Below are 20,373 nucleotides of genomic sequence, written 5' to 3' on the forward strand. Positions count from 1 at the left end.
AGTGAACTAACTTTAGAGGTCGAGTTCAATCTCTTGTACCCAAGCCGAAGTCCTCGAATATATTCAGTTAAAAGCTGTGCTTTAGCACTGTGTGTAGTCTAAATCACACCAATACCATTACATTGGACAGTCATGTGATGTAAATGGTAAGAATGTTGTAGGTTGTGTTTGTTCGCGAGATATTGTGATTTGGGGGGGGGGGGGTAGGGTCAGTTCACATAAGCCAATAGAAAACCACGATGGAGAGAGGGAACGGAAAAGAAAAGGGGCTAGGGGAGAGCATCGGGTGTTCACCATTGTAACAGAGTTATGTTTTCTTGGGCTGAACAGCCCCCCCGCTCTTTGTTCCTTTGAAATGATACGATACGTGGACATTAGAAATCAATTAGCGGTTGGGTGTGCCAGTGTTTATCATGAAGGCTATGGGGAAGTAGTGTAGTCATTAGTTGCTTATCACTCTCTGCTTGATTAGTGTCTAACTCTTATGTCCATCTTAGACTTAGGTCTAGACCAGGGGTCGGCAACGTGCGGCTCGCGAGACACATGTGGCTCTTTGAGTGTTAAGCTGCGCCTCTTTAGTTCCATGCGCAAATATTATTTATTTTATTGAAGAAAAAAAACACTTTTAAAATTGTTCTGATTCGATTCTATCTCTCAGCCACTTGTACTCGCTTTTCAGCAAGTGGAAGATATTCAATTTTCTTCTGCCTTATCACTTGATATAGATCTAGATAAAAGACACGGCACAAGTTGGCCTATTTGTCAGATATATGTCTTCCCAAGGCCCCCCAAAAAAAAAGAACTTCTAGGATTGCTAACGCTCTCGTGACAAACTAGAAGAAAAGATACAGCTAATGAAGTGCGAAAATAAATTGAAGACAATAAAATCGATATAAATAAATCGTTTCAATAGAAACTGATGGAGCCAGAAGTATGACAGGAAAAAAAAAGGGGTAACTACGATTCTTTGTCGCAAATTCAACCATGACATTTTTACGTTTCACTGCATAATATATCAAAAAGCGCTTTATCTCAAAACATTTCCGGATGACATAGTTGAGGTCATGAATTTGTTAATCAAGATTTCTAACAGCATCTTGTTGAAAGCACTCTAACATCTCAGTTGAAAGAACTCTACCAGACGTCAGTTGAAAGCACTCTACCAGACGTCAGTTGAAAGCACTCTACCAGACGTCAGTTGAAAGAACTCTACCAGACGTCAGTTGAAAGCACTCTACCAGACGTCAGTTGAAAGCACTCTACCAGACGTCAGTTGAAAGAACTCTACCAGACGTCAGTTGAAAGCACTCTACCAGACGTCAGTTGAAAGCACTCTACCAGACGTCAGTTGAAAGCACTCTACCAGACGTCAGTTGAAAGCACTCTACCAGACGTCAGTTGAAAGCACTCTACCAGACGTCAGTTGAAAGCACTCTGAACGAAATGTTCGGAAAAACAAAAAATCTTGTGGCGCTTTAGAAACGTTGAAATTTTGTAAATTGTGATTTACATCCGACTCCAAAGGTTGCCGACCCCTGGTCAAGACCAGCAGTTTCAAAATAATGTGCGTAAGTAGTGTGTTAACGTTTTAAATGATTAAAACAAAACATGGAGTGCACAGATAAAAAACAAATAAATTCAAGCATCACATGAGGTGCATAAGTACTAACTGCCTACATGACAGTAGGTATCCTTGGGTCCGGGTTCAAGAATATGCTGATGGGCCTCCATTTTCCTCCCTCCCTTAGGTCGAGTGTTACAAATACCAAAAATCCTGTATGAATTGGTACACTTACACTATTCACCTACTGCCTTACACAACCATTAATGTTATTACTATCGAAAGAAGAATTGCCATGTTCTAAAGAAAGTCTGTACTAAGCAAGAGAAACTGTGAGAGACACAATGGACAGCATGCTCGACGAATACATAACAATTTACATTCACTTACAAAGTGAAGATCAGTTGAAAGTATCGAGATGATTAAATACAGCAAAAAATCAATAATGCTGAAATCAGAGCTTTTAGTGCAAAGGTCCAGGACTATGTTTTGGAAACTATATCTTTCAAAGCAAATGTCTAGGAAGATGAAGCCTTGGCGTTTAAATCAAAGGTCCAGGGAGTTGCTTTGGAATTCCACAGAGTAGCTAACATTGCTATAAAGAGATCATTTCAAAATATTGTAATAATGGATTAGCAGCTGAACTTAAGAAACTTGAGAATTATTTATTATTGCCCAAAAGGTGGCTACACTGAGGCCCTTGTTAAAAGCGACAAGAAATCAGTAAACAAAAAACACATTAGGACAAAAGATGAATAGATAGTCAAAACATTTTCAGTAACATCTGCATTGACCAGCGCCTTAAAATATTCCAGTAATTAGTACATCTTGATTTAAAGTGGGGTTGTCTTATAGTGATACTTCTTTCGGCACATGGAGAAGTCTTCAACTTGATTCAGCAAAACAGAATTAAAATGTTCACAGAACTCGAATTATTATAAATGTCAGAGCTAAAGAAGCATGTTCCTGAAAGATCTTGCACGGATCAAGCGGCAAATCAAACCACAACTCTTCGCAACTCTCGGTGGAATGGAACCTTTCAGTGAAGAGGATGTAAAAACAGTTCAGAATATTTCTATACTCTATAAACAGTTCAGAATATTTCTATACTCTATAAACAGTTCAGAATATTTCTATACTCTATAAACAGTTCAGAATATTTCTATACTCTATAAACAGTGAAGAATATTTCTATACTCTATAAACAGTGAAGAATATTTCTATACTCTATAAACAGTGAAGAATATTTCTATACTCTATAAACAGTTCAGAATATTTCTATACTCTATAAACAGTTCAGAATATTTCCATACTCTATAAACAGTGAAGAATATTTCTATACTCTATAAACAGTTCAGAATATTTCTATACTCTATAAACAGTGAAGAATATTTCTATACTCTATAAACAGTGAAGAATATTTCTATACTCTATAAACAGTTCAGAATATTTCTATACTCTATAAACAGTGAAGAATATTTCTATACTCTATAAACAGTTCAGAATATTTCTATACTCTATAAACAGTTCAGAATATTTCTATACTCTATAAACAGTTCAGAATATTTCTATACTCTATATACAGAGAAGAATATTTCTATACTCTATAAGCAGTTCAGAATATTTCTATACTCTATAAACAGTGAAGAATATTTCTATACTCTATAAACAGTGAAGAATATTTCTATACTCTATAAACAGTGAAGAATATTTCTATACTCTATAAACAGTGAAGGAAAAAAAGTTTATTTATCATCTATTCAATGTAGCTCTCTGTCGCCTGAACATTTATAATACTATTTGATAGGAGAATCTAAATTTCTGCATAGTCTACCTAACATCTAAGTACAATGACTGACCACGGCTGTTTCTGCCTATATCGTTATATTCACACATGATAAGGCTCTAAATGACGTATCTGTCGTAGTGAGCTTAAATTAACTTTGTCCTGGTTGACTCAAGGTAACAAGATGAGTTGAAGTTCTTATAGTGTTCTAGCAGACCTGCAGACGACATATGATTACTGCCCTTGTCAAAATAATCGCTTTCGCGACATAATAAACGAACTCGAGATTCCCTTTTATCTTACACGTGTTTAAAAATAGACTAATCCATTCTAAAGTTTTATCAGCTGAACACAACCAGAGGGTTATTTGCAGTTTGTATATCTCTAATTGAAATATATTTTGGAGAGAAAGAGATACTATAGTATTATACGTCTATATTAAAATGTACGTTTTCAATAACCTCTAGTTTACATCTAAATCAAGGGACACTCCTTGGGAATCTCCTATAGCTATGGGATCTCTCCTAGCGTGCTGTCCCTTGAGATGCGTTCCTTGTCCACATGTCATTCACAGAAAGGTAATTGGGGGGGGGGGGGGAAGTCGGGGGTAGGTGGACGAGGGGCTGGCGCGAGCGTTTTGTTGTTGTTGTTTTTTATGTACGTTGAAAGATTTTTACATTTTTTTTGGTTATATAAAAAAATAAAACAAAATATATTCTGGAAAATAACAATTTTTTTTACAAAGATAACAGCACAGAGAAATGGGGGGGGGGGGATGGTTAGGTTTATATGTTGGGATAACGCTACTGATTCAGCAATTACTGCACATAACTTGAACTATATTTATAATTTAGATAATTTGCAACTGTATTACATTTCGTTAACTGAAGAAATTTTCGCTTCATGGGGTCCTGAGTATCCTACAGTGACCCCTTCAGACTTCCAAGATACAAAGATAGTATTGAGTTGTAGCTCCTGACAGCTAGATCAACGTAATCCTGTAGATGCAAATCTTAATACAATTCTCAAACTTTTTTTTAGGAAAAATAAACTTGACTTTATATAGCAGTTATATACAACTTTCAATATCAACGTAGACAAGTTGGAGAGCACACATTAAAATACAGGATAATGCATTATATAAACCATATACTTCAATTGACTTTTAAACTACTGCTTTTAACATACATCAATCAAGGGGGTAGGTCTACTTCTCTAAGATCTCTTTCTTTCATTCTTTCTCCCTTATTAACCTTTTTTATCCAGCCCTCCTCCCTTTGATAATCCTACTCAAAGTGTCAGCAGCCACAAGACAGATCGGTAATTTCTAAACATGTAATCAACCCTCATCTTTTATCTTGTGTAGAAGATAGTCTCATTATTGAGTAGATAGAAGAACACTTAGCGTGATTACGAACAGTCTCCATGAAGGAAATTCCTTAAATTTAGGTGTAGCCCTACTAGTTAATTATTCCAGTAGTTCGAGGAACACCAAGTCACGCCTCCAGGATCTTTAGTGTTCCGCGTAATGAAGTTTGGGAAACACTGACATAATACAACCGCCTGGTCGTGCGGTTTGCGCTCTGGACTGACGTTAGGATTTATCGATGGTTGTGGGTTCAAACCCTGCCAGCTCACGTCCTCCATCGGTCTGCGAGAAGTTTAGACTAGGAAGTAAATTATTTCAAACTCTGAAAGAACATCCGAAACATGTAAAACTTTTAAAACCACTATTTGACTCACACAGTTATTGAACTAATAATAAGTCTTGACCAAAGATTAATGAGGAGTGCAATATTTCCCATGGCTACGCAGCCCCAGCTGTGACCTACATATTTTGCAAGGCAAGCATAACCATTGTCCGCAGGTGGTTGATTAAGATTTTCTTTTCGCCATCTGCATCTGTCCTCGGCAGCGGATATTCTTTTGGTCTCCAATATGTATCCCTCGGCCTTTGTGAGTGACCTCCAGCTGTCTCGTTCTGAAGCCGCATGCAACCAGGTGCTCTCTTCTATGTCAGCTAAGGCAAGTTGGCGCCTAAGCTTTCTTTAAAGCGTTTCCGTGGAGAACCTCTGTTACGTCGACCACCTTTTGGCTCACCAAAAAAAGACTGCCTTTGGCATACGTTCGTCTCCCATACGGATACGCGCCCTGCATAGCGTTAGAGTCAGACTTGAATTAATAAGTAAAGATTGAAAATGCGCAACACATCTGACACTTTACCATGTAATCATGAAGCAGACAAACAGCACGACTTGACTGCATAGAAACGCTAATACACAGCAAACTGTAAATGATTATGTCACGTGGTTTGTTATTGATGTACACACCATTGAACATTTTCACGAGGAATTAAATAATGTCAAGGACGTTCTCTTGAACTTCAATGTTGCCAACTAAATACAAACTCAAAACGGAAGAACTGAGAACAATTGATTCTGCAGTGCTGCACAGAACTAATCCTAGAACGTTGGAAAATTCTGTACACCGGAGACACCAAAAAGCGAGTTATTTATAGATTTATCTCCATGTATGAAAATAGCGGTAAACTTGCAAACTTCATCGCTGCATTATCACGCTTTATGAATGTATCTAAAGTACAATATTACTTTCTTTTTTGTTTTTAACTGCTGCAGATCAATAAACCATTGAATGTCTAAAACATTTGAATCCTGGAGAATAAATAGGAATCTGCAAACAAGAGAGGGCACTCGTCTTAAATCGCTTCTGATCTATAATAGTGCCACTCTGTAAAAGTGTAAAATATGTGTGAGTATGTGTGTGTGCCTGTGTGTTACTGCCGCGGACATTTTCTCCTATTTATCTGCTCACATAAAACTATGGTTTACGATTTTAAAAAAAAAAGCATCGGAGGTAGATGTTATAGCTGATATTTAAAAAAAAACTTTGAATACTTTAGGCTATATATTATAAGCTAAATCTCAAAGTGGGAATGCACCCATAATTACAGATGTAAGCAGTAGAGAAACATGGATGTATATCTGTTGTCTGAAGTCTCCTCCCGTTCTTAACATAGATTTTAAAAGAGACGCTTATCTTGCATCATTCTATAAGAAGCACACAAACACACTCGCTAACAGCAGGACCCGCGAGACAACTGAACGTCAGTCCAATGTGCATACTGCATGACCAGGCTGCCATCCTCTTTATTATCTAAAAGGTAATTTCGATGTTCATTATTTGACAGAGACTGTATGAGACATTGGTCTTATTTTGTAGCTAGACATAATTGTTGGACAACAGCTAATTCGTGACTAAGTCCCAGCACAATGAACAATGAAACTCCAACTAACAGACCTTTGCATAGAGAGACTTACTTGTTAACAAAAGGTGCACAAAATTTAACTTTTTATATTGCAATGATTACTTGATAAGATTATTACCACTACAGAAAACAAACATACAATCAAACTATTTTTGAATTAACCTAATTACCTTTCCACTATCTCCCATCAAATTCTTTTAAAACCAGAAACTAAATACCCAGAATGCAAGCTAATACCCAATTAACCAAAGACTTAGTCCAGTAAGTCCATATTTCAGACTTGCTAAGAATTTATTGATTCTAGCTTTTATTTAAGCTTTTCAGAATGAAGTTTTCAATTCCTGTAAATGTGGTATTATAGTGTTTAAAAACGTGGTGAACACAGTCATGTGTGTGTGTGTGTGTGTGTGTGTGTATGCTGTAAAAACTAACAACTGTAGACAAAATGAAATACATTAGCAGCAAGCAGTAAGAGCGAAGTAGCCGTGCACACATTACATGTAGCCACTAAGTGTAAGCAGATGGTTGACTAATGCTATGTAATAAGCTGCAGACAAAAACTGAAGACTGCAGCTGCTGTTGGCAAACCTTTCAATGTTCAATCACCTCGTACAATGGAAGTGATCCGTGACCCCAAGGGATTAGAAAGCTTTTTTATTCTATGAATGTGGCCACATACACTTTATCAAACCATGCAAAACGTCTGGGTCAAGAAAATTTAATTATGACTTTTAATTAATGAGTTAAAGTATAATGGCTCATCTTATTAAAAATAGTTTTACTAGCTCCGTTCAAAATATTAGTTAGCTAGTTAGTTAGCTAGATATTTAGTTAGTTAGTTAATTAGTTAGTTAATGTGTACATGTACACATTTGTTTTGACAGCTTTTAAATAATCCTTACTCTAGTTTAATGAGCCATTTTAATTAACCCCTTGCCCCTGAGGAAAAACTGAAGTGTCTTCCTAAGTTCCTAGTCATAAATTTAGCCTTGACTTTAAATGTACTGACCGAGAGCGATTTGAATTGTTTCATTCAGAAGGATAGACAACTCAGGCCTGTTGATTATAGTGTACATTTCACCCTTGTTAGGTTTCCAGCCATTCGTTAAGAAACTTCACATGCAAATTCTCTCTCTCTCTCTCTCTCTCTCTGCTTGACCAGATTTCTTTCTTTTGGAACTGTGCCACTGACACCAGTCTCCTGATGAGTTTCCTGCCCCCCCCCTCCGGTTCTGAATAATGGATGCAGTGGTTTTAAGCATAATAAATGGTACAAGACTTTTCAAGCAAAGACTCATTTGAGTTTTTATTGATTGTATGATAGTGGAACCATCTCGTTGGGGGAATAAAGAGTGATTGAAACCGGAAGAGTACGTGAATAATTTGAAGAGTCCACTTGTTGGTTACATCACAGTATTAAGATATGTGATGTGTGGCCGTCCCTGAGACATCCTCCAGCAGAGACTGATTCAACTAGGAATCTCATTGCTCCAGGTTTTTATTCGTTGATGTAGTCAAGCATCGCCAACATTGATACTTAGCTAGAAGACACGAAATGAAACAAATATAAAAGAAGGGATTCCAAACGTATCCTGTTTTCTTTCGACGATAACGCGGATATATTTGTTTGAAATTCTTTTCTTTGCCTATTTTGTAGAAATTGAGCTCGCGCTGTCTCAGAAGGTAGTAGAGTTTCAGTGAATGTTGACTTATTTCAAGCATAATCGTTGAGACTATGTGGAGATTTTTGCTTTTTTTTTTTGTATTACTTTCTATAATTAACTCAACACATTAGTCATATTTGGACAACCTTTCATTATCATACCGAGCTGCAACTTTACACAAAAGTCGTGTAGGGTGACAACACATGTTATTGAAATTAATATTGTTTTTTTGTTTATTTCTGTTAGAGTTTATTTTAAGGGACTCATGGGTATAAACTAGGGGTGCACCGGATAGTCGCTCCGGCTCCGGCTTCTGCCGAATATCCGGCGTTTTTTACTATCCGGGTCTATTCGGCTCCGGTCGGATATCACTACCGGATAGTAAACCGGATAGTAAAAAATACACATATTTAATATGCATAAAGTGGACCTCGTTCCATTAATGTCTGTTGTAGAATGTATTAATGTTTATATGAAAACAAAATAATGTGCTTAAAAATAGAGCCATTATGAATATGCACCAAACATCGTTTATTATAAAGACAAGGCGTGTTAATAACTTAATATAAATAGAAATGAAACTTTACATCATAAATGCGCTTTACAAACAGAGCAGCAATGGCTGACACTTTTTTTCAATTTGTCTCGACCTTTGAGTAGGTGAGTTAACATGTTAAAATGCTACATTCCTTGACTACGTCATGCTGACCAGACGTCTGTCTAGCTGTGCGGGTATATCTCCAGAGGTAGAGATGAACAACTCCCACCCCTTTCATTTGTTTAGTCCATCACATTGAGTTTTTTTTAATAGGTAGGTGACCACAAGTTCAATACGAAGTTTAATGTCAGCGTATTGACACTCTCTAGAGGTCACACCTTTCGAGGGAACTGAGTTTGTTTATTTAGTAGTTAATCTTTATTAGGGGGGGGGGGGGCTGGACTACAAGAGCCACACCTCTAAGGTAACCAGGTATATTTCCAGATGAACAACACCCTCCCCCTTTTATTTGTTTAGTCCATCCCATTGAGTTCATTGATTGACAGGTGACCACAAGTAAGATACGATGGACGTAAGCACTCTCTAGAGGTCACACGAGGGAACTATGTTTGTTTACTTAATAGCTAATCTTAATTGGGGGGGGGGGGGGAGTGGACTGGACTTCAAGCCTAACATCTACACGGGTATCCGGACAAAGAGTTTGCTTATTTGGAGAAAAATCTTAATCACGTGTTTGGGCTAGAGGCCACACCTTTTCAAGTGTGCCGAGTTACTTGAACATAAATCTCAATTAGTAAGCTGGACTAAAGATCACACGCACCTAAACGAGTGACCTTTAGCTACACAGAACACAAACCGCGAGATTATATAGCCCAGTAAGCCAGTAACTAATTATTTTGTAGAAGACACGACCAGAGCTATATCTTGAAATGGAGAGCTAAACACCCCCTACTCTTTATTTCTTTGGTCCTTGACACCCAATTTATTGATAGACATTGATCATTTTTTTAAGCCAGAATGAAAAAAACACAACGTGCTAACAAAGGATATTACACTGTCAATAAATATTTTTCTAACGTGTTGACTTGAATATTACTCCTGCAGTTAAGTGTCTTGATTTGATATCAATATTCTTTATAATTTGTGACAGTCAATTAACTCCCTGTTATTACTAATTTTTTTTACTTAAGATGCGTACTTAGCCACTATGTATCAGGCTAGGACGACTTTTACACACCTAACATCCATAGGCTTACTATCGTTCCCTTTTGTAACAGTTACTGAAACCACAAATAAAATAATTAATAAGTAATAATTAAGGAAGATGTTTCTAACATGCGTTCTTTGCATTTAATGTTTCTTACGTACGTTCTTTGCACAATAAAATAAAACAAAGATGTGCATGTTTGCGTGTGTGTATTTTTTTTGCCTTGTATTAAAACCTTTAGAAAGAAAGCTAATTTCATTGTTTAATTCTTTTGGCTTAATAAATAACGGAAAACATTTTAAAATTGCATAAAATAAATTTAATAATAATACCGCAGTTAGATCCACTAGCGGATCCAGAACTTTGGAGTGGGGGGGGCGATTTTTTTCCAAACCCTAACCCTAACGCCCAGTAAACCCTAACCCTATGTATAAACGTGCGTACAGCATATATATATATATATATATATATATATATATATATATATATATATATATATATATATATATATATATATAATATATATATATATATATATATATATATATATGAGAAAAAAAGCGCAGCCTTTCTCAACCTTCGGCGAAAAACAAAACAACTGGGGCAGCGCTAGGGGCAAAGCTCCGACGCCAAAAGCGTTTTCTTGCTTTTTTCACTGAAGAAACGCATTCTCCTGACATATACAGCTCATTATTCAAAAAAGAATTCGGGGCGAAGCCCCGACGCCAAAAGCGTTTACTTTCATTCTTCAATGCAGAAACGCATTCTCCTGACATCTACAGCTCATTATTTATCAATGGAGTTCGGGGCGAAGCCCCGTCGCCAAAAGCGTATTTTTTGCATTCTTCAATGCAGAAACGCATTCTCCTGACATATAGAGCTCATTATTCATAAAAAGAATTCGGGGCGAAGCCCCGACGCCAAAAGCGTTTACTTGCTTTTTTCACTAAAGAAACGCATTCTCCTGACATATACAGCTCATTATTCAAAAAAGAATTCGGGGCGAAGCCCCGACGCCAAAAGCGTTTTCTTTCATTCTTCAATGCAGAAACGCATTCTCCTGACATCTACAGCTCATTATTCATAAAAAGAATTCGGGGCGAAGCCCCGACGCCAAAAGCGTTTACTTGCTTTTTTCACTAAAGAAACGCATTCTCCTGACATATACAGCTCATTATTCAAAAAAGAATTCGGGGCGAAGCCCCGACGCCAAAAGCGTTTTCTTGCATTCTTCAATGCAGAAACGCATTCTCCTGACATCTACAGCTCATTATTTATCAATGGAGTTCGGGGCGAAGCCCCGTCGCCAAAAGCGTATTTTTTGCATTCTTCAATGCAGAAACGAATTCTCCTGACATACAGAGCTCATTATTCATAAAAAGAATTCGGGGCGAAGCCCCGACGCCAAAAGCGTTTTCTTGCATGCTTCACTGCAGAAACGCATTCTCCTGACATATACAGCTCATTATTTATCAATGGAGTTCGTCAAAAGCGTTTTCTTCACTGCAGAAACGCATTCTCCTGACAACTGCAGCTCATTATTCATAAGTGGGGTTCCGACGCCAAAAACCTTTTCTTGCATACTTCACAGAAGAAACGCATTCTCCTGACCTAAAGCTCATTTTTCATACTATTAAAAAAGGACCTTTCGAATAATGTTGTACTTGAAAAATATTCTAATATGAATTTATAGGCCCTTAATACATTGCAAATAAAACCGATTTATTCCTTTGAGAAGATATGATACCCCACATATTTAGATTTGGCTTTGAGGATCGCCGCCGAAAAAAAGAATTATTCGATAAATAATATTCAATAAAATTAAAGTATAAATTGTGAATTATAGTCCCAAATTTATTTAACTAGAAAAATTTCAGATTGAGTAAAGTTTGGGAAAAGGCGACTATGTTTCACATTATTTGAGTTTAGAACTTCTCAATCATGACTCTTATACTAAAAATTTCGTTTGAATTCTAACTTTTTTAAAATAATTATGATAAATTCATGTGAAATTACATAAACTTTGTCTGGAAATGAGAGAGCGGTAGAGTGAAAACGATTAATCCTCGATCCTTTAATAATTTCTGCTAAAGATTGCATTTGGCATTAAAGAATAGGAGTGGGGCGACTCAACTAATTTTGTTTACAAACTATGATTCTCCATAAAAATAGGACCGCCCCCCCCCCCACTCAGAGGGCTAGAGTGGGAGGGCAGTACATGCAATCACTCTCCCCCCAACTCCACCGAATCGGCCAAGATACCAGAAGGGGATTGACATAATATAAAATTTATATATTAATTGAATTAATTTTGTTCACAAACTATGATTTCTCCATAAAAGTAGGACCGCCCCCCCCACTCAAAGGGTTTAGGCAGTAGAGGTATTCGCCCCCCCCCCTCCCCCAATCGGCAAACAGGGAGCGACATAATATAAAGATCGGTTAAAATATTAATAACAAGTTTTAATCATATAGGCCTATATATATATATTTAATTGTTTCTGTTAGCAAGCTGTGATTTCTACAAATAAATTGGACCGCCCCCCCCCACTCGAAAGTGTATGGGTGGGGGGGGGCGGGATTGATACCATCGCCCCCTCCCGACCCCACCAAATCGGCCAACATACTAGAGGGGGGGGGCGAAATAATCTAAAAAAAGGTTAAAATATAAATAATTAGTATATATTATTAACATAAGTAATAAATTCGTATACAAATTGTGTGAATTCTATACTAAAATTCGTCCGCCCCCCCCGAAGGGGGGGGGGTCGGCCGAGTGGGGGGGGCGATCGCCCCTACCGCCCCCCCCCTGGATCCGCCAGTGGTTAGATCTAGCAAACAAAGAAACAATATGCTGGAGCGTAAAAAAAAAAAACCTTGACCTCTAACTAGTGGACGGGTATAATTTATCTACATGCTTGACTGACCATGCCAATGTGTTATCTTTTTTGACTGACACCCAACTCTATTGCGTGCGTATGCTCAAGGAAAAAACAATGCGTGATGGTTAACACAAACAACTATACACACTACACTAGGACTACATGTGTAACCTCACTAGGTATATCTGACCAGGTTGTTGGTCTGAAATTCATGAACACATACATCCGACCACTATACAAGGCAGATTGCAATTTACTTATGAGAGATTTACATTAGTAACTAGTTAAATATATACTAACATTATTTACATTGACCTTCCTACACACATCCTTTACAGTTGGTGGCATCGTACATACACACAGACACACTCATGCTATACCGATTTTTAGAAATACTGTTAAGTTTGAATAAATCAATCAGTAACAGAGTTTAAAACAATACGGTATATAAAAGGAAAAAAAAAAACCAATATAGGTATGTTATTTAACAGTTTCGTAAAATGTTCAGCAACACAAGCTATTAACAAGACACTTAGGTATCCGGCTCCGGTCCCGGCCGAATATCAAATTTTACTATCCGGTCATATCCGGCTCCGGCCGGATATCAAAAGTACTATCCGGTGCACCCCTAGTATAAACATTTTATATTGTAATTTTCTTTGTTCTTATTACCATGCCAAGGCAAATTATATGAAAAGGAAAATTGAAAATGCAAGTAAAATAATCGCTTTCTACTTTGCTACTTGTGTGTGTGTTGATATTTATCAAATATTTCCACTAGTCGCTTCGATGTGTCTATGGCCCAACCTACCAGACTACAACGCAGCTAAGATCTTCCGATGGTTCCACTCTACTAACAAGCAAGGCGGATATACTAAATAGCTCGACAGTGCACTATAATCAATCATTTAGTGGAATTTATTTTTGGTCTATGACTGAGGAATCCCTGGCCATTATCCCTCCCAAAATTGTGCGAGAGGAAATCTCTAAAAATGGAGCTGTTACCCTAACAGACAGGCTAACAGAAAAGTTCGCTCTATGCTGGTAGAAGTGCGTTGTTCCACCTGAACTTCGAGATGCCGTTATTGTATCCAACTATCCAGGCATCACACTTCTGTCTGTAGCAGGAACAATCTTTACAAGAGACCGGTGCAACGCTCGACTGACCAACTCTGTAGTGGATCGAGGTGCTATCTGAGAGTCAATTATTCTTTAGCAGAAGTATATCTGACATGATATTTGCTTTGCGACTATTACAAGAAAAGGAGCAAAACCAGGACATATGGATCATATCACGGCTTTTCACACGGTCAGTCAAGATATCTAACGGAGTAGTTTGTCCAAGCTAGGATGCCCACCTAGGTTCCTATCCATTCTCAAGCATTTTATGTGAAACAAAAAGGCCAAATCCGAGCCAATGGTGACCTATCTGATCTGAGAGAGAATGTCGAAGCGCAGGATTCTGTCCTTGACCCTACTCTTTTCGTTTATATCTTCTTTGGAGTAATATTGGGCAAAATATGTAGGTCGCAGCTGGGACTGTGTAGCCACATGAAGTTTAGTGCATTCAAATCTTTGGATACGAAGACGAGCCTTATATTATTATATATTTGAATTCTATCATTTTTACAAATGACAAATAAAATATTAATGTTTATTTTACTATATTATTTAAATGTAAAGTAGGAATTGATTTTTCAAAATGCTTCCTCGTGGGACAGTGCAGTCCTATTAAAACAACCTTTTCTGCAAAGAATTTTAAAATTTTGCTTTGATCTATAAATTAGAAGGTATTTCACAGAATGACCACTTATTGTTCTTCTTTCTAGAATAATGAAATAATGAAAAGTAATATTTACACATTTTGACATTTTTCGCTAATACACTTTGATGTCTAAGGCATTTTGTAAAGCATCATCTGAAGACACACGATGTATTTAATGATTGCTTAGCCCATCTAATTGATTGGTCAAACTGTTTTAGTAAAGGGATCACTAACAATTTGATCGTGAACAAGTTGTAAATGTTGGATAAGTCAATCGATGCCAATATCTTATCTTATCTTATATAATACAGACGTTACTTCAAAAAAGAAGATGATTAAGTCCTACGCGTCATGCATTTAGTCATGCATATTAACCAATGACTTAAATTCTGTCACTGGTTTTCCTGCCCAGCTCAGGCAACCCATTCCATGCTCTAATAGCACTAGGGAAGAAGGAGTATTTGTACAAATTTGTCCTAGCATATGGGACGAGGAATGTGCCTTTATCTTTGTGTCTTTCATAGTATTTTATTAAATTTTGTTTTTGTATTTGAAGATTATGGTTCAGTGTTTTATGTATGATTGCTACTTTACTTTTGAGCCTTCTGTCCTGAAGGCTTTCTAAATTTAGTGATTTTACTAATAATATGGTAATATATGGGTTGATTAAGCTTTGTAAATAATATGTTATTGTCAGATTAATCTAACTATATTAGCATGGTAGATAAAAGAGTAATCAAACTATGTTATATAAAAAGATTTATTGAATTATTTATATTTAAACTAAAATTGCTAGTATTTTAAAATGGAAAGCAATGGGTTAGCCAAATGATCCCCTTAGAAGACTTGCCCCGAGGAGGATAAATGAGTACATTCTTTAAGTGACTGCCTTAAAAACAAAAAGCCACAACAACAAAACTAAAAGGTTAAGGTTATTTACGGTAACTACCTTCTTTCGTCGCGTGACTTTCCTTCAGTGTGATCTTCTGCTTAAAAAAAAAAGATCGTCTGCTGTAAAGGGAACGTCACGTGAGATGCAGCCATTGACTAAAAAGGCGGAAACATGATCGTGTGTGAGGAGCCAGTACATTTCGGGGAAAAATGTACGGTCAAATAAATCAAAAGCCAATTTCCAATATAAGTCTTGTCCATGCTTTTAGACTCCGCTATTCCCATGGTGTCTTTAAATTTGTAATCTCAAAATATTTTTAATGGCTTGTCAACAGACCGGTGGTATCAGCCTTTCAGATAGTTTTTGCCTAGCAGTACAAAATGTGAGTTTAATGGAAAATTGATGAAGTGTGTACAAGTGTACGTGTTTTTTTTTGTGTGTATAGAATGGGATTGGCTGTGAACCTATTGTGGGAATATGTGTCCGCGTAAATCAGTGTACATCAAACATAAACCCTAGCAAGGTCTGTAGCGTCTTCTTTTTCTACATTTCCTTATGTGAGAGAATATACGTGGAGCAACTGTTTTTCTAGACACCTAAGGATTATTTAGGAGATTTCAGCGAATGTCTTATACATTTTGTCCCGTAAAAAAAAACAGTAAATAAAACTTTGTTGTTGCTCTTGTCTTTCCGACAATAAATCACTTTTATAATGTTCTCACAGAAAGTCGGAAATTGAGTTCATCACTTCCTGACAGAAGTAATCATCTTGTAGATTTAGGTTATACTCTTTGAGGACAACGTGGGAGAACCAAATAGAGTTGCTTCTTGAACCAAATAGAGTTGCCTCTTGAACCAAATAGAGTTGCTTCTTGAACCAAATAGAGTTGCTTTTTGAACCAAATAGAGTTGCTTCTTGAACCAAATAGAATTGCTTCTTGAACCAAATAGAGTTGCTTCTTGAACCAAATAGAGTTGCTTCTATTAAGTTGTTACTTGTGCAGAAGTTTCTATCCTTGAGTTAACTGTCAAAAATCTGTTCCAGCCAGTATTTGAGACTACCATTTCCAAAATGTTCAAAGTGGTTAAACCGCGTTTTTTTTTCGTCCTTACGTCCCATGACACTGTTTCTCTCAGATCGGTACGTGACGTTTTAGCGCCGCCGTTTTGGTGACGCCGTTTTGGCCCCGCCGTTTTGGCGACGGGACGTTTTGGCGCGAGATATCATTTGACGATAATTTAATAAGCACGTAGCTTTTTTTTAATGAACCCTTGAATTCCAGCGACTTAGGCAAATAACCCTGGTGTCTATGTATACGTAATTTAAAGTATTTTGAGAAACATGGTACATGTATTATATTTTTACTTATATTAGCAAGTGTTTGGTATGTATAGCTGGAGATACCATACAGTTATTAAATAAACCAATGTTAATGTAAACAAATAATTGCATCAATTTTTAGTCTTTCATCGTTTCATTTTGTTTTTAATTTTTAAAGTAATATCTTAAAAAACTTTTTTGAAAATAAAAGTGTGCCTCTTAATAAACACACATTCACAAGCCAAAATGTTTATTAAAGAAAATGATGTGAAAAACAAACACACATTTACATTTAGTTCGTGAAAAATATGTCTTAACACAAACACTCATGCAAAACATACATATGAATAATTCTTTTAAAAGAATTAATACAATAAACGTACATAATGTATTTCGCGCCAAAACGTCCCGTCGCCAAAACGGCTCGCGCCAAAACGACCTTTTTGCCAAAACGGCGGGCCCAAAACGGCGTCGCCAAAACGGCGGCGCCAAAACGTCCTGCTTCGCTCTCAGATCGTGAAACTAGGGGCTAGGTTGCATCGTCTGTTCATCCAGTTCATTTGATGTCTCTGAAATAGATATGTATCGCCTTAAAAAAAAAAGAATCGCACTGTTTAAGATGACAAGTTGATTCCCCATTGTTTCTCCAGCCTGTATTTCAGACTATCTTCCTCTGTCTTCTTTAGCTCTACTTGGCCAATGATTGAATTTTCAATATGCCTAAAATGGTTAAATGAGCGTGTACTAAGTTAGTGCAAATGAAGTATCAACACATAGTCAAGAATAATGATGTGTTTGTTTGACGTGAAACACAAACTAAGATTCAAAAGCTGTTCACAGGTAATACTCAAGCAACCACAAAGGGATGCTTGTGAGTCTCATGATAGAAAGCCACTGTAAAGCTTTTAATTTTGTGGTACTCTCTAGTTCCAACTGGTTAGGCTGCGCACTTTGGTGTGTCCGATACCCGATCCTCTATTCAAGTTTTACATTTAGATTGCATACTTTTCATCAGTGTTATGGTATGTGTGTGTGTGGGGGGGGGCGCTAAGGATATCTGATGAAGCCATGAGTAAGACTAAGGCGAGTTTATAACTAAATGAACAGTTGGTGACAATGAGTTGAGATCTTAAACTGAAAGTTCAAAGGACGTGTATGTGTTGTCGATTTCAATGGAGTTTTATTTTCTTTTTAAATTGTTGAAAATTTCTTTTATTATTTCCCTTGTGTTTCTAATATCAGCATTGGAATTAAACGATTTATATATTGTCAATACAAATACGTTTTTGCTTAAAAAAACGTTTAAGTTCCATGTAAGTTCCTCATTAAGAATATAATTACACCTACAGCCGTTGGTTGGACTAACTTTCAGGAGCTACAATAAGTAAGCAATCACAATTTGATGGTACTTTAACAGACAAAAATAGTTGGGGGTTTAAACTAATTTTAAAGTTACTTGTAAAATTTAATTTTACATACTTTTTAAAAAATTAGATTTGTTACATATTTGGAGAATTCGAGGGTATTTGTTTGGAGTAAAAGAATATCTTAATAGCTTACTGGATTCTAGAAACTCAAACTGAAGGAAATCATTTGCAAACTGTTTAAAACCGAAGAGATAGATATTATGTTGTTTCAAACCGAAGAGATAGATATTATGTTGTTTGAAACCGAAGAGATAGATATTATGTTGTTTAAAACCGAAGAGATAGATATTATGTTGTTTAAAACCGAAGAGATGGATATTATGTTGTTTAAAACCGAAGAGATAGATATTATGTTGTTTGAAACCGAAGAGATAGATATTATGTTGTTTAAAACCGAAGAGATGGATATTATGTTGTTTAAAACCGAAGAGATGGATATTATGTTGTTTGAAACCGAAGAGATAGATATTATGTTGTTTAAAACCGAAGAGATGGATATTATGTTGTTTAAAACCGAAGAGATAGATATTATGTTGTTTAAAATCGAAGAGATGGATATTATGTTGTTTAAAATCGAAGAGATGGATATTATGTTGTTTGAAACCGAAGAGATAGATATTATGTTGTTTAAAACCGAAGAGATGGATATTATGTTGTTTAAAACCGAAGAGATAGATATTATGTTGTTTAAAACCGAAGAGATGGATATTATGTTGTTTAAAACCGAAGAGATGGATATTATGTTGTTTAAAACCGAAGAGATGGATATTATGTTGTTTGAAACCGAAGAGATAGATATTATGTTGTTTAAAACCGAAGAGATGGATATTATGTTGTTTAAAACCGAAGAGATAGATATTATGTTGTTTAAAATCGAAGAGATGGATATTATGTTGTTTAAAATCGAAGAGATGGATATTATGTTGTTTGAAACCGAAGAGATAGATATTATGTTGTTTAAAACCGAAGAGATGGATATTATGTTGTTTAAAACCGAAGAGATAGATATTATGTTGTTTAAAACCGAAGAGATGGATATTATGTTGTTTGAAACCGAAGAGATAGATATTATGTTGTTTAAAACCGAAGAGATAGATATTATGTTGTTTAAAACCGAAGAGATGGATATTATGTTGTTTGAAACCGAAGAGATAGATATTATGTTGTTTAAAACCGATGAGATAGATATTATGTTGTTTAAAACCGAAGAGATGGATATTATGTTGTTTAAAACCGAAGAGATGGATATTATGTTGTTTGAAACCGAAGAGATAGATATTATGTTGTTTAAAACCGAAGAGATGGATATTATGTTGTTTAAAACCGAAGAGATAGATATTATGTTGTTTAAAATCGAAGAGATGGATATTATGTTGTTTAAAATCGAAGAGATGGATATTATGTTGTTTGAAACCGAAGAGATAGATATTATGTTGTTTAAAACCGAAGAGATGGATATTATGTTGTTTAAAACCGAAGAGATAGATATTATGTTGTTTAAAACCGAAGAGATGGATATTATGTTGTTTGAAACCGAAGAGATAGATATTATGTTGTTTAAAACCGAAGAGATAGATATTATGTTGTTTAAAACCGAAGAGATGGATATTATGTTGTTTGAAACCGAAGAGATAGATATTATGTTGTTTAAAACCGATGAGATAGATATTATGTTGTTTAAAACCGAAGAGATGGATATTATGTTGTTTAAAACCGAAGAGATGGATATTATGTTGTTTGAAACCGAAGAGATAGATATTATGTTGTTTAAAACCGAAGAGATGGATATTATGTTGTTTAAAACCGAAGAGATGGATATTATGTTGTTTAAAACCGAAGAGATGGATATTATGTTGTTTAAAACCGAAGAGATGGATATTATGTTGTTTAAAACCGAAGAGATAGATATTATGTTGTTTAAAACCGAAGAGATAGATATTATGTTGTTTAAAACCGAAGAGATAGATATTATGTTGTTTAAAACCGAAGAGATGGATATTATGTTGTTTAAAACCGAAGAGATGGATATTATGTTGTTTAAAACCGAAGAGATGGATATTATGTTGTTTAAAACCGAAGAGAT

At 36.0% G+C, this 20,373-nt stretch overlaps 1 protein-coding gene across 4 annotated transcripts in view; it reads right to left on the reverse strand.

Moving 5' to 3' along the window:
- Positions 1 to 20,373, reverse strand: part of LOC106058138 (calcitonin gene-related peptide type 1 receptor-like) — a 194,744-nt gene that overhangs the window by 110,850 nt on the left and 63,521 nt on the right. The window contains exon 1 of one of the 4 annotated variants that reach the window (XM_056026556.1): positions 1,952 to 2,149. The exons of the other annotated variants lie outside the window; for them this stretch is intronic. The gene's annotated coding sequence lies outside the window, so the exon portion shown is untranslated. Of the gene's footprint in view, positions 1 to 1,951; positions 2,150 to 20,373 lie in introns of those variants that run through there. 4 annotated transcript variants of the gene reach the window in all.

Source organism: Biomphalaria glabrata, chromosome 1 (assembly GCF_947242115.1).
Source record: "Biomphalaria glabrata chromosome 1, xgBioGlab47.1, whole genome shotgun sequence".
NCBI classification, from domain to species: Eukaryota; Metazoa; Mollusca; class Gastropoda; family Planorbidae; genus Biomphalaria; species Biomphalaria glabrata.